The following is a 16,101-nucleotide window of genomic DNA, read 5'->3' as shown; positions in this document are numbered from 1 at the left end:
GATCTCTGTCAAATAAATAAGTAAAATATTTAAAAAAATAAAAATAAAAATGTTAATCTGAAATATTTTTAGGTACTTGTAAGAGTGAAAAGAAATACAGAATGTTCAGTTCTTACAAAGTTTTCCATAGAATTCCTAAAAAATTGGATCAGTATTTGTATTTTGATCTCTAATGACATTTAAAAAATAATGGCTGCTTTATGTAAAATTATTTTAAATCAGTATGAAGCATGTTTAATCAGTATGCCAAGTGCACAGCAATTTCCAGTGTATTAAAACTCTATAGGGGTGCCTGGGTGGCTCAGTGGTTTAAGGCTCTGCCTTCAGCTCAGGTCATGATCTCAGGGTCCTGGGATCGAGCCCCACATCGGGCTCTCTGCTCAGCGGGGAGCCTGCTTCCCCCTCTCTCTCTGCCTGCCTCTCTGCCTACTTGTGATCTCTCTCTATCAAATAAATAAATAAAAATCTTAAAAAAAAACCCTATATATTTTAATCTTCTGTACACAATTGGAAAATTATAGTAGGAAATAATGCATCTGTAAACAACCAAGCCATATTTTAAGTGAACTGAGGGGGTTGACTAGGTAAATCCTATATACAAACTTTTATTTAATGAGTACATTTTATATAATTATGTAGATTAACCTTGGAAATTAAGTATTGTGTAATGGCTGGGGCTTATATACGGATAGTAAAGAAAGCCATAGGTATTTTGATCTGTTTATCAGAAAGAATATTTCAACTAAATTTTGAGTAAACTTCTTGAGTCAAAATCACTCCAGTCTTAAGAAATGCTGTTATTTAGGGATACCTGGATGGCTCAATCTGTTAAGCATCTGCCTTCGGCTCAGGTCATGATTCCAGGGTCCTGGAATTGAGTCCCACATTGGGCTCCTTGACCAGCAGGGAGCCTACTTCTCCTAATGCTGGTGCTTGCTCTCTCTCTCTCTCTCTCTCTCTCACACACACACAACTAAATGAATAATATCCTAAAAAATACTGTTAAAGGTCTTCATTTTTTCCATTTGCTTTCCAATAACCCACAGAGCTTAAGAATCTGTGGTTTTACAGATATTTCAAAAACAAAACTAAATGCATCACTTCCAATGCTTGTTACAATGTTTGTTCTAATAAAAGTTAGATGCCAAGTAGACAATTCCCTGGCAAATAATAAATTTATTTTACCATTTTTATCTATTTTTTAAAGATTTTATTGATTTATTTGACAGCATAAGTAGGCAGAGAAGCAGTCAGAGAGTGAGAAGAAAGCAGGCTCCCTGCTGAGCAGAGAGCCTGATGCAGGGCTCTATCCCAGCACCCTGGGATCATGACCTGAGCCGAAGGCAGAGGCTTTAACCCACGCAGCCACCCAGGTGCCCTTATTTTACTATTTTTTAGAACCAAGGCCCAGCTGTAATAAAATAGAGAACATGGAGAGCATCAAGTATGCTAATTAAACTATGTTTTGGTTGCATTTTATTTTATTTATATAAATGGATTTTCTAATGCCTAAATAATTTAGAGTATTGTATTTCTTTTCCCATAATGGGATATCTCCCCAAAATTATATCTGTGTAAAAATATTCTATTTTCATTTCACCTTAAATTCATAATAAATTTGTAGCTCTTATAAAGTAATTTAATTAAATTTTAATAAGAACCATAGGAGTCAAAAATCAAATGCTGTCACAGATAAATATGTCCATCAGATGATTTATTTTTCCATTTTAGTAAACATAGATAAAGTTGCTTTGTGAGGATCCTTTAACTAGGGAATTTCCTCTTCCAGAAAGAGGAGAATAGTATTTTTCCTCTCTTATAACTGAATTTTTTCTAAAATAATCATCTTATTTCTTCCCATCGCCTTAGTAATTTTGAACTGTGCAGTGAATATTTCCAGTATTATGGTTACGTTTTTGAGAGGTCCTAGGCATGGAACTCTTACTAAATTTAAAACCCTCCATCCTGTGCATGGGAGATAATGCCTAGAGGAAGGCATACCAGTGTGCATGAGGCATGCTCAGCACTCTATCTGGTGAGAAGGTTGAAGTAATTAAAAGTCTCAAAGTGAAGCTGTGATCAAAGAGATACAATGTAATAGAATAGGGCTAAATTTTATTAAACACCAGTGGATTGAGCCTGTCAGTGTTATATTGGCAATAGTGATTTTGGTTAATCAAGATTAAGGCAGTCAAGAAAAGCTTATAGGATGAGCTGATTAAAGGTGATCCCCACAGGACAGGAGGAACTTGTAAACTTGTACAGGGGCAGAAAACTGAGGACTTCTAGTAAATAAGATCAGCAATTGCTTAATAAGCACAAATAGTCAAGTAATTTGTCAAGCAGACCCAGTTAGCTGGATACTGGGTTAGGCTGACCTGGATACTGAGTTACATGCCCCTTGCTTCTATACTACAGAAACCACAAACATAGGGACTTAACACAAATTTGTTTTCTTACAGTTTTGGAGATCAGAAGTCTAAAAGCAGGGTGTTGTTAAAGGTGTGTTCATTCTGGAAGCTTCACAAGAATTGTTTCAGCAACTTGGTTCTGAAAGAAACCAATAAAATTTATATTCTTAAACACTTTAGATTGATTTTCTAATCCCAGTCAATTGCTTGTAGGAGCATTTTTTCCTATGCAAGTGCTTTGAAATGAAAGTCATTAAGTAAAAATGCATAAATATCTATTGTATATTTTGATTTTTTTAAAGATTTTATTTATTTGACAGACAGAGATCACAAGTAGGCAGAGGCAGGCAGAGAGAGAGAGAGGAGGAAGCAGACTCCCTGCTGAGCAGAGAGCACGATGAGGGGCTCGATCCCCAGACCCTGGGATCATGACCTGAGCTGAAGGCAGAGGCTTAACCCACTGAGCCACTCAGGCACCCCAATATATTTTGATTTAAAGTGAAACTTATTGAGTGCTTAGTATACTCCAAACAGTGAGAAACCATTTATGTACATTAACTAGTCTTCACAGAAACTTAAGATATTCTTGAGAAGAATCCTTCAAGGTATGGAGAGGTCATATAAATTGACCAAAGACAGGCAGTTAGGGGAAGGGTCGGAATTTAGCATAAGGTGATGACTGTCAATTTGACATATTAACTTCATTTACATTTTAACACAGTTTAACAAAAATTCTAGTAACAATCATCAATAATTATTCTTTATTGGAAAAGTTTGTCATTGCCAAATGGAAATTTGAAAAATCAAAAACAAATTTAAACTTTTAAAAGATGTTGTAGGAATCTCTGAGACCTTCAGGAGAATATGAGAATACCTTGAGTCACTAGCTAAAATATTATTCCAAGAAGAAGCCCAGGAACTGGCCTAAGAAATTCATTTCCACCACCTTGTAAGAGATTTTTTGCCTCTTGTAAAGAAAATTCTTTCTATGGGTAAGGAAGCTAATTTGATCTTCCTAATTAAGTAACTAGTCCTTTAGCTTTAAATTCTGTGGTAATTTCTATCACCTCTGCTTAAATAAGAATAGGGCATGAAACTATGATTTACCTAAGAAAAAATTTCATGTATTTTAATGCAAAGGAAAAAAGCTCAAACTTAATAAAAGTTTAGAATTCAAATTAAAGCAGCAATGAGGCAAAGTTATTAGCTTATTAAATAAGCAAATAGGGGCACCTGGATGGCTCAAAAATGTAGGTAATACCCTTGCCAAGTTGATTAAATGTCTGACTATGCCTGAGGTCATAATCTTAGGGTTCTGGGATTAGACCCTGTGTCGGGGGAGTCTACATCTCCCTTTCCCCCTGCCCCACTCATGCTCTCTCTCAAATAAAATCTTTAAAAAATCAGAGTGGCTGGGTGGCTCAGTGGGTTAAAGCCTCTGCTTTTGGCTCAGGTCATGATCCCAAGGTCCTGGGGTCGAGCCCCACATCGGGCTCTCTGCTCAGCGGGGAGCCTGCTTCCTCCTCTCTCTCTGCCTGCCTCTCTGTCTACTTGTGATCTCTGAGTGTCAAATAAATAAATAAAATCTTTAAAAAAAATCAATTTTGGGAAAATAATACACAGGAAAGGAAAATTTAGAGCACATTTCTAGTAGCAGTAAACATCGCTATAATTTTTCTGGAAATTACAAGTCTTTTACTGATTGGTAACATAAAGTTTTTAAACTGATATTCTAATTTTGAGAATTTATATTTAGGAAAATATAAAAGAAGGATATGAAAATATATGAAAATATTTCTTCCAGAAGTTCTATAATCCAAATATTAGCACAGTATCTGGCTCATAAGTTCCTGACAAATACTTGCTAACACATGTATTATTTTATCTAATTCAGCATAAAATTGCTAAAGCTAGGCATTATAATAATCATTTTATGAATGGATAAAATGGAGAATCCACATAATTTTCACAAGTCAAAGAGTCAATAAGCAGAAAAAACAAGACTTGAATCTGAGATAATCTGTCACCGAAATCCACACTTTTGATAACTTTTCAACAACTACTCTATTTTCTCCTTTGCAATGACCAAAATTAAGGAAATAAGACATTTTAGTTTTATGCATATACACAAAGACCAAAGAAAGACTAATAAGAATAATGGTATTTAGGTAAACATTATCTCTGATTATTTTCTACAAAATATTTTTTTAACATTTTCACATCATCTTTCTCCTGCCCATATTACAAATGTGTAGTGTTTGTTGTACATTATGCAGACATTAGATGATAGTCCACATGGAGGGTCTTTCAGACTCATACCAGGACACTATTAACTCAATGCACAGATTATTCCAATAAATAGTGCTCCCTCTCAACAGGAGAAGGGGACAGATGACTTTAATACTTTATAAAATATTTCTGATAGCTCTTTTTACATATCTGTGAAAGAATGAGGTAACATAACCAAAATCATACAAACATAGATGCAAGACATTTGACTGTCTCAAACTGAGAGTAGAATGGACAGTACTAATTAAATTGTTTTGGAGTGTTTTTTAATTTTTTCTGAAAGGAAAACAAATAGACCAAAGATAACATTATGCCACCCTGCCTTGTAGCTCTTACCAGGCCATACTCAAATGGAGTTTAACATCAACCCACTGTTTCAAAGATCGTGTCCACTAGCTGTTTGGATATGTAAAATCAAGCCGAATCCCTATCCGTACAGTATGGATATTCATGAGTATAAGATCTGTTTATTGCATAATACATTGGGAAAATAATAGCATTTTTAAGAAGAATCAAGTGACTCATTAGAGCAAAGCTAAGGGAAGACATTTTTTTTTGTTAATTTTTGAAAGGTTCCAAAACACCAACATTGTCAGAAGAGAACAAATGTGGCTTCAGACCTATGTCTCTTAGTGGCTAATAACCATAAATATATCTTTAATTTTCTTGTTGTTGAGATAAGTGAGATTCTTACAGGATTACTGTTAAGGGCAATAGAACATTCACTCAAAGCATTTAACAGAATTTCAGTACTATAAGGGTTCAATGATGATGATGAGGAGGAGGAAGAGTAAGAATAAAGTCCTCTGTGAACACTCATGACTTAACAATTTTCTTACTTAACAAGCACTATAATCTGTCAATCTACCCAATAAAATTCTAAATATCCAGAAGGTAAAAATTAAAAAGGAAATAGTATTTACTTAACTCTATCACAGATTTCATCAAGAAAATGGTCCTTCTAAATTACTATATTTCTAACTTTTACTAGATAAGCTAATTCAGTAGTGTCTAATACAGTTTGGTGTGTCAGCCGACACAAACATGCATAAGAGGGATGACATCCAAATAATAGTGATTGATGGAGTTTCTCTCCTTTGGTATAGTGCCATTAGCAAGTGTAATTTTTTTTTTTTTACATTCTCTTCAGCACTGTATAGACAAAACTTTAATAGACTATTTGAATGAAAACAGAGATACAAAATTATAAAGTGCAGTTAAAATGGAGATCAAGATTCCCTAATATCAATAAGTAAATTGAAATGGTAGCTAAAAGATAAACTGTAAAAACAAGGTATACAGTTCTGAAATTAGGCATCCACAATAGAGGTTTATTATAGCAAATAGGGGTACAAACTGAATTGACAGATATTTATATTTAAAAAAGAAAGAAAAGGATGCTACCTGAAAGCTTAAAAAAAAAACCCTCAGGAATCAGATAGGCACATAAATAAATACAGATGCAAGTTGTGTTAACAAAAATGTAGGTAATACCCTCCTCAAATTATATGTGGTCGCCAGGCCACAACTAGACACTATTTCCCTTTTGACTGGCTTTTTATAGTTGAGTAACTAGAGCATATACAAAGGAGATAAACCAGGAACATGAAGCATTCTGAAATCACATTTGACTAATCTCTACTTGTCACCTGATATTATAGACCTACATATGGGACTATCAGTCAAGGAATATAACTATGTTAAATATTTGAAAAATAATTTGGAGCTTTGCGCAGTTGCAGTATCATAGCCCATGAGGTTTATCCGGGGCGTGATTATTGCTAATTGAAAAATAATTTGGAAAAAGACTATACATTTTCTTCATCTATAGAACAGACAATTAGAAGTGGAAGAAATTACAAAACAGATTTTTTTTCTAGCTTAGAGGCAAAATAAATTAAAAAAAAAAGGAAATACACAGGGATAAAATAATTTGGGGTGGTAGAAATTTTTTTATTTTCCCTGAAATGTTCTTTAACTTCATTGTAATAATAAAATATGAGAATGACTGAGTTTAGGTGTATCTATCATGAAAAATTAACAAAACAAATGGGATAGTAATTGGTTAGCATTAACACACATATTAATACTCCATATAGAGATTAATATTACCTTATATTAAAGAATAGAATCAATAAAAAGGAAATTCTAATGATAAGTATGACCTTCATAAGGGAAATACTGGCAAGAAAATATTGAAATTCCTACACTTAGAGTGTCCAAGCAGAGGCTAAAGAATAAGCTTTTGAAGGGATTTCTATTTGAAGGAAATACCTCAAAAAAAAAAAACCGTTAGTATTAGAATTTTGATTATTTTTTTGCTGTCATTCCTTTTTATGAATCCTTGTACTTGTCACTGAACTGTGTCACAATGCTTGACTTCCCCAGTTACACAGACAAACACCTTCAATGATTTGGGTAACAAATCAAATGTTTGGCATATATGTTATTGTTTCCTTACAGGAGACCGCCACACATAAAACACAAAGGATTACTTTTTGGACAGAAGTATGCTATAAGAAAATATTTCAAATTGTTTGCATTGTCCAAATACATAAAACAAGGGAGGAGGGTACTGCACACACACACACACACACATATAGGAAATAAGATAAAATAACTCCAAAAAGCCTAACTATAGTTCACTAAAGCAAAAATATCTGAAGCTTATAGCAAGTTGAATTTACAAAGGAAAGGATATTTTACTATTGCTAACATCAGTGCTATTTTTTTTTAATTTTAATACATTTCAAATGATAGGAGATACAGAATTAATACATTTCAAATGATAGGAGATACAGAAGGACCTATTTAAAGATAATGCTTCTTTTATTGTTTGACACTGAAGGTTAAATGGAAGCTTTCCCCCCTTGTTTTATACTTACAAAACCTCCAAATCATCTGTGGAGAAGTAAAAATGAAATTGTAAATAGGTTATCCTCATTTGACTTGCAAAGGATGTCCTTTTATCTTCAAACATGCTGGTATTCCATGACACTCACCCACTGCCTGCTTATCAACTTATAAAGAGCTCCTTGGGGCAATGCCAGACTCAACAATTAAAGTTAGATTTTAGAAACTTCTCTGCAAAATATTCTGCTGCTATCAAACTTTGTAATTTTGTTTCAAACTGTCCCCAGGAAACAATAATGCAGAGAAATAACACATTATTTAGAAAGTAAACATTGTATAAAATATTGCATGTTTTGAAGTTAAAAATTATGTACAATGAAGAGTAGATGAATTAAGTAGATAACACACTTCAGGCTTTCAATGTTCTTTCATACCATTGAGTACAAAGGCCAATACCAAACACAGTGATTTCACATCTAATTATTTGTTAAAGTCATCATAGGGAGAGATATTAAAACTGTGTTTCACTGATTTTTTCTTTCACTATGATGTGATAAAACACTAGGAGAATGTATATCCTGAGGGTTGGCATAAGTAAATATTACATTTTTTTCTTTTAGGGATACACTTTCATTAAAAAAATGGTAAATGCATCTTTCTGTAATTTGTAAGAACAAATTATTTATTATATGGATATCAATCTGTAATCTGTACCTAAATATGTGTCTCCATCTGTATGGGAAGAAAAATTTAGATGCAGGGAATATTGAGTAAGTTAGAATGTTCTAGAAAAGTAGAATCTGAACTAGGGATGAAAGAATTCATAAGCATTGGAATCACACAGAGTAGGTTGGTAGAAAATGGTCCAATCATGTATGCCTCAAGAACAGAGCTGCTACCATTCCATCTCTCTACTCCTATAAATAAAGCATCTCAGTGATCTGCATATAATGAACCTATAATAAAACTTGATGAAGGAAATAATTAACTGGGTGTCATATCCCCCCTGAACAAAATATAATTGACTTGGTGATAGACACTAGGAAAGAATATGGAGGTGCAAAAGAGAAGTAGCTAAGGTTGCTATTGTCCATTAGTAAGAAACACACTGTATCAATAAAAAAATTGTCACATTACAACTCTTCCTGGCTTACAAAGAGGCAAGCACTCTCTTAGTATGTGGTCTTAGAATTATTCCTGGAGAAGATGTTAGATTTTGTGTTTGTTGATTGTAAAGAGTCTTCTGGAGTATTCTAACTGGTACTAATGATATGGTGAATTTCAGTGTTCAAGTGCTAGCTTAATATTATTAAAGATTTGAGACAGAGAAGGTTTAAAGCCTTATTAAGCAAAGGCCTAGTTGCCCTTTCAAGTGAGGATAATACTGCAGGCAGAATCATCTTAGACTGAAAATACTCTGTACATTTTGCAGTTTCTTTTGTAGTATATATCACAGATGTAGGTATATTTTGAAAATAGAATATACTTTGTATCATTATACAAGTTCAGAAATACATTTTTTCTATACATAATGAAATATAAGACAATTTTCCCTTCTGTTATATTTGTGTTGTTGTATGCATATTTCATTCATATTCCTAAGTGCACAAGAACACACACAGAAATATGCAAAGTTTAGCATAATTAATGCTTATTTAGTCCATACCAACTTATGGAAATCACTTCATAATGTTTAAATCATGAAATCTATTGCTCTTTATTGAAACATATGATAATGACTATGGTTTGACCAAAATGTCAGTATTGGGCTTCTTTTCTCAGTATTTATTAAAAAAAAGTTCCCAAACTCTACTTGATTTTTCTTTTAGTAGGTAAATTTTCTGCTTGTATATCAATTCAATAAGAAATACTGGCATTGTGATTAGTTCTTTTTAAAATGTACTCACATCAGTGTTAATACAAAAACAAATTCATCTTTAGATGCAGACATAGAGCTTATTTGAGAATTAAATGATATCAATTCGTTGGATGGAATTGTATATGACACTTAATGGCTAGATTTAGGAAAGTTTATTATGAATTCCTATCTAGAGGGAAAATTCACTACTTTACTTCTCACTCACAATACTTTTGATATCAAATATGTGGATTTTCCCCTCACACACATGAGGCAATTCTCTGTGATACAAGCTGGTGTTCTACAAATCATTTCTGACACCAGTGAGAGTCAGTGCAGACCCCACAGATGAGGGGCTCTCAAGACTGCCTTCCTAACCTACTTCAGATATCAGTTCCAAGTCCACATTCCCATGACCCCTTCCCTAGATGCCATCATTAAATAGAATAGTACACAGAACTCAGGGAAATATTTACTTATGTTTTCAGGTTTATTATATCATAAAGGATATAAAGGAACAGTGAGATTAAGAGCTAGATACATAAGGAAAAGTCTGGAAAGATCCCAAGAGCAGGGACTTAGATTGCTGTGGAGTTGGGGTGCCACCCTCCTCTCCTGCAGGTGTGTTCACCAACCTGGAAACACCAAACCCCATACTTTTTGGATTTTTATGGAAACCTTACCATGTAGGCGTAATTAATCATTAAATTCAATCTCCAGCCTCCCTCCCTTTTCAGAGAATGGTGGCAGGGCTGCAAGTTTCAAGCCTTTAATAATGACTTAGACTTCCTGGTGACAAGCCCCCATCTTGAAACTATCCAGGAACTCATTAAGAATCACTTCATTAAAACAAAAATAAATTTCTTACTCTTACCCAGGAAATTCCAAGATATTTAGGAGCTTTGTGTGCAGACCCAGGGGGCAGAAACACACACATGTGTGTGTATGTTCGTGTGTGTGTGTGTGTGTGTGTGTGTGCACAATTTCACAATTCCACCACCCTTTAAAAAAGCTTAACTGAATGACAGCCCCTACTTAATACCAACATATCTATAAGGATATAATTACTATTAAGCTATGGTGGCTAGGATATGGAATAAATTTTGACCTGAGTTTCCACTACCAACAAAAACAGAGGCATACTCATCCTTGCTATAATGAAACAGAACAAAGAATGTAAGAACATAATATGCCAGTCATCCACTCTCAGTCTTCTGGTCAGAGTTTCTCAATCTCTATCTACAGAAAAACCCAGAAGTCTTCAGAAAATATTGTACTCACCATACTCGGGCTCCCTAAATTAATTTTCAAAAAAATGTATTTTAACTTTATAGCATTAAGAAAAGTAGAAACAGAGGAGAGGAAACTGGTAGCGAGATACTGCAACCTAAAAGGTTTAGTTTTTATGAAACATGAACTATTATTTAAGGATTAAATAATGATTATGTCTGCACAGGTACACATTTGTATGTATACTCACACATGGGTACCAGTGGGAAAATGCACTATTGAATCAGCAATAAAGGTAGCACCTTAAAAATAAAAGAAGATGCAGGAGAAGAAACTATTCTATGACAAGAAATAGAAAAATTAAAAAAAAATAATTTGTATCTTCTTTTGACTATTGCCACATAGCAAACTAGCCCAAAACTTAGTGGCTTAAAATAAGTATTATCATTTATGATTTTTTAGGTTGACTTGGATCAGCTGTATATATTTTTTATTTCCCATGGTCTTGTCTGAGACTGTCTTCAGCTGGAGGCTTGATTGGGGTAAAACATTCAAGGTAGCAAAATGACATGGTTAGCAGTTGCTGTAGGCTAGGTGCTTAGCTGGGGCTGGACGACATGCCTTTCCTCCTTTCATATGATCTCTTCTTCACCTTGTTTTTTTTCATTGCATGATTGTTCTAAATGGAAATATTCTAAGTTGTGAAGGTAGAAGATGCAAATCTCTTGAAATTCCGCCTCAGAAATTACATAGTATCTCTTCTGCTGTATCCTATTAGTAAAAACTTGTCACAAGGCCAATCAGATCCAAGGAGAAATGAAATAGTTTGAATTTCTCAACAGAAGAAATAGCAAATAATTTATGCCCTTTCTTATCTATCATTTCTATCTCTGAGATAGAAAAAGACATCCTCTATAAAATTCATGTAGATTTAGATCAAATAATAATAAAAGAAAGCAAAAATAAGAGAGTTCTGATCTAAGATGGCAACCTAAGAAGACGCTGAAATCACCCCCTCCACAAAGCATCACCAAATTATATCTATTAATACATCAATTCCTCCTGAAGAAACCCTGAGGATTGACTGAACAGCTACCGAACAACCAAAGACAGAATGGCAAAAGAACATCAAGAGAGATGAAGACATTGGGGCAGGGGGGGACTTTCACCCCCAACACTGTGAATGGCAGCTGTAGGCAGATAGTACTGAGGAACTGGGAACAAAGTCCATTTGTCCTTGGGCACAGAAAAAGAAAAAAAAAACCTATGGTTTTAAATAAAAATAGCTAAAAATAGCTATGGTTTTAAAAAAAAAAAATACAGGTAGCACAGAACAGAGACCATACTAGAACTCTGTCAAGGGGCCAAGAAGCTGCTGGAACACTCTCCAGCTTAGAGGGACTGAAGAAAGACATGGTTTATGTTCCCACTGCATTTCAAAATCCTAGAACAGAGCAAGGTCTAGATACTAAAACAGGCAGGTCTGGTTGTCACTGGGAGCTTGCAACATCAGTAAGCCTACAATTCATGAGCCCAGAACAGCCCTCATCAGGCTGGGACACAGGAAAAAAACTGGGGCTTAGAAGAATCAAGAAGTAGTGGCAATGCTCTTTCCCACTATTCCTTTAAGCCCAGACTGGAAAAGAATCTGGATGCCAAAACAGGGTGGTCTCAACATCATAACTGGCAGGTCTGGTCCTCACCAGGGAGCTTGTACTCAGAATCCCCAAGCCCACATCAGCCTTTTAGTCACACTAGGACACAGAAAAAAAAAAAACAACAAAGGACAAAGGAGCTATAGGCACACTCTCTCCACCTTTACTTTAAAAGTCCAGATCAGAGCAGGGTCCAGATCACAGTTAGGTTACAACCTCAGTGAGGGTTGGCAAGCCCACTTCAGACTGTGCACCTTTTTTTTTTTTCCCCATTAAATTATCTCTATTTTTTTTTTAAGATTTTATTTATTTATTTGACAGAGAGCAGAAGTAGGCAGAGAGGCAGGCAGAGAGAGAGAGTGGGGGAAGCAGGCTCCCCGCTGAGCAGAGAGCCCGATATGGGGCTTGATCCCAGGATCCTGAGATCATGACCTGAGCCGAAGGCAGAGGTTTAAACCACTGAGCCACCCAGGCGCCCTTCTATTTTTTTTTTTTTTAATTTGAATATTTCCCCTTTCTGATTTTTTCCTACTCATTTTCCTTTTCTTTTCATTTTTTCTTTTAGTTCTTTTCTTTAGTTCTCTCACAGGTAAGAAACTGTGGTTTAAAGAGCAACTAGCATATACAGTCATAGTTCCAGCACCCAGCAAAAGTCACTAAGCATACACAGCCTCCATAGAGTACACAATGAACAAGAGTCCTTTTTCAAACTTAGAAGTAGCCATTTTGTCTAATCCAAAGGCAGCAAAATGGGGAGACAGAAGAGTATGATCCAGAAGAAAGAACAAGAAAAATCCTCAGGAAAAGAACTAAGTGAAACAGATGAGACTTTGAAAAAAGAGATTGAATATATTATAAGACCCAATCAGAGCTGGAGAATACAATAACTAAAATCAAGTACACACACACTAGAGGGAATCAACAGTATATTAGAGGATGTAGAAGACTGTGTCAGCACTCAGGAAGGGTAATGGGAAGCCTTCAAGCTGCACAGCAAAAAGAGAATTTTTTTTTAAGTGAGGATAGATTAGGAGGTATCTTGAGCAACATCAATTGAACAAACATTCACAGTATAGGGTCCCAAAAGGAGAAGAAGAGAAAGATATAGAAAATTTATTTGAAGAAATAACTGACAACTTCCCTAATATAAGGAAGGAAACTTATATATATGACAACTTGTACACAAAGCATGGAAAAGATAGTGAAAAGAGAAGATGAAAAATAAAACAAGCTTTCTTCTTTTTCTTATTTTTCCCCCTAGAATGTGTTTGAACTGAAATGACTACCAAAGAAATATAGACTGCTGTTTAAATAGGATGTTATAAATGAACCTCATGGTAACCCACAAATCCAAAACCTGTGTTATATACACAAAAAGTAAAGAGAAGGAATGCCAAAGCTAACACTAGAGAAGCTTATCAACCAAAAAGAAAAAGCAAGAGAGGAAAGGAGCAAAGAAATACTGCAAAGCCAATAAGAAAACACATATTAAAAATGGCATCAAGTACATACCTACCAATAATTACTTTGAATATACATGGACTAAATAATCCAATGAAAAGACACAGGTGGAATGGATTATAAAACAAGATCCACCTATATGCTGCCTATAAGAGACTCAACTCAAACTAAAGATACATATGGCGTGAAAGTGAAAGGATGGATATTTCCATGCAAATGGAATTAGAAAAAAAAAAAAAGCTGGGGTAGCAATACTTCTACAGACAAAATAGAGTCTAAAACTGAGACTGTAATAAGAGAAAAAGAAGGACATTACAAAATGATAAAGGTATCAATCCAAAAAAAGATACCACCATTATAAATATCTATGCACCCTACACTAGAATACCTAAATACATAAAGCAAATATTAATGGGCATGAAGAATAATTAATGGTAAAACAATAATAGTAAAAGACTTTAACACCCCACGTACATCAATGAATAGATCATCCCGACAGAAAATCAATGAGGAAACCTGTTTGATGGCACATTGGATTTGATGTACATAATAAATATATAAAGAATAATCCACTCAAAATATAAAACCAGAATACACATTACTTTCTAGTGAACATGGGACATGCTCCTGAATACATCACATATTAGACCATAAAACAAGAAGACTCAATAAACTTAAAGAAGATTGAAATCATGCCATGCATTATTTTCTGATCACAACAATATGAAAGTAGAAGTAAATCACAAAAAAAGAAAAAAATACAAACACGATTAAACAATGTGAACAATCAATGACTCAACAAAGCAATCAAGAAATAAATTTAAAAAATACATGCAAATAAATGAAAATGAAAAAATGGCACAAAATATTTGAGACATAGCAAAAGCAATTCTAAGAGGGAAGTGTGTAGGGATACAGACATACCTCAAGAAAAAAGAATAGTTCAAATAAGCTATTTAAACTTACACCTCAAGAAAGTAGAAAAAGAACAAGCCCAAGATGAGTAAAAGAAAGGAAATCATAAAAGGTGTAGTAGTATTAATGATATAAAGACTAAAAAAAAAAAAAAAAAAAGGGAAATCAATAAAACCAGAAAAAGAGGAAATTAATAAAACCAGAAATAAACAAAATTAACAAACACTTAGCCAGACTCATCAATAAAAAAAAAAGAGAATAAAAAAAAGAGAATGGACCTGGATAAATAAAATGAGGAATGAGGAAAAAACAACTGACATCACAGAAATAAAAAGGATTATAAAAATATTATAAAAAACTATACTCCAACAAACTGGACAACCTAGAGGAAATGGTTAAATTCCTAGAACATACAATTTTCCAACACTGAACCAAGAAGAAATAGGAAGTCTAAACAGAAAAATTACAAGTAACAAAATTGAATTGGTAATCAAAAAAACTACTACAACATAAAAGTGCAGGACCAGAGGTATTCAAAAGCAAATTCTACCAGACATTTAAAGAATAGTTAGTACCTATTCTACTCAAACTACTCAAAAAATTAGAAGAGGATGGAAAGCTTCTTCTTCTTCTTTTTTTTTTTTTTAAGATTTTATTTATTTATTTGACAGAGATCACAAGTAGGCAGAGAGGCAGGCAGAGAGAAGAAGGAAAGCAGGCTCCCTGCTGAGCAGAAAGCCCAATGTGGTGCTCAATCCCAGGACCCTGGGATCAGGACCTGAGCTGAAGGCAGAGGCTTAAACCACTGAGCCACCCAGGTGCCCAGAGGATGGAAAGCTTCTAAATATACTCCATGGCGCTAGGATTATGCTAATGTTAAAATAAAGACACCAGGGCGCCTGGGTGGCTCAGTGGGTTAAGCCGCTGCCTTCAGCTCAGGTCATGATCTCAGGGTCCTGGGATCGAGTCCCGCATCAGGCTCTCTGCTCAGCAGGGAGCCTGCTTCCTCCTCTCTCTCTCTCTGCCTGCCTCTCTGCCTACTTGTGATCTCTCTCTGTCAAATAAATAAATAAAATCTTTAAAAAAAAAAAAAAAGTAAAGACACCAAAGTGTGCACATGCGCACTCAAATACACACACATACACACACACACACACACACATCCCCCAAAAAGTATAGAATACCCATGATGAACACACATGCAAAAATTCTCAACAAAATGTTAGTAAACAGTATACAACAATAAATTAAAAAGTCAGCACCATCAGGTGGAATTTATTCCAGGGATATAAGATGATCCAGTATTCACAAATCTATGTCATATACCATATCAACAAAATGAAACATAAAAACCATATAATCATCTCAATAGATATAGAAAAGGCATTTAACAAAATACAACATCCATTCATGATAAAAAAAAACTCTC

General features: G+C 34.5%; 1 non-coding gene across 1 annotated transcript; it reads left to right on the top strand.

Moving 5' to 3' along the window:
- The first annotated feature begins 6,424 nt into the window (after positions 1-6,424).
- Positions 6,425-6,572, top strand: LOC123394554. The gene has a single exon (XR_006609322.1). It is a non-coding gene; the product is annotated as a U4 spliceosomal RNA (small nuclear RNA).
- Positions 6,573-16,101: the final 9,529 nt, after the last annotated feature.

Source organism: Mustela putorius, unplaced genomic scaffold, assembly GCF_011764305.1.
Source record: "Mustela putorius furo isolate JIRA1106 unplaced genomic scaffold, ASM1176430v1.1 tig00003834_pilon_pilon_pilon, whole genome shotgun sequence".
In the NCBI taxonomy this organism is placed as follows: Eukaryota; Metazoa; Chordata; class Mammalia; order Carnivora; family Mustelidae; genus Mustela; species Mustela putorius.
This window is presented reverse-complemented; position numbering and strand designations above follow the sequence as displayed.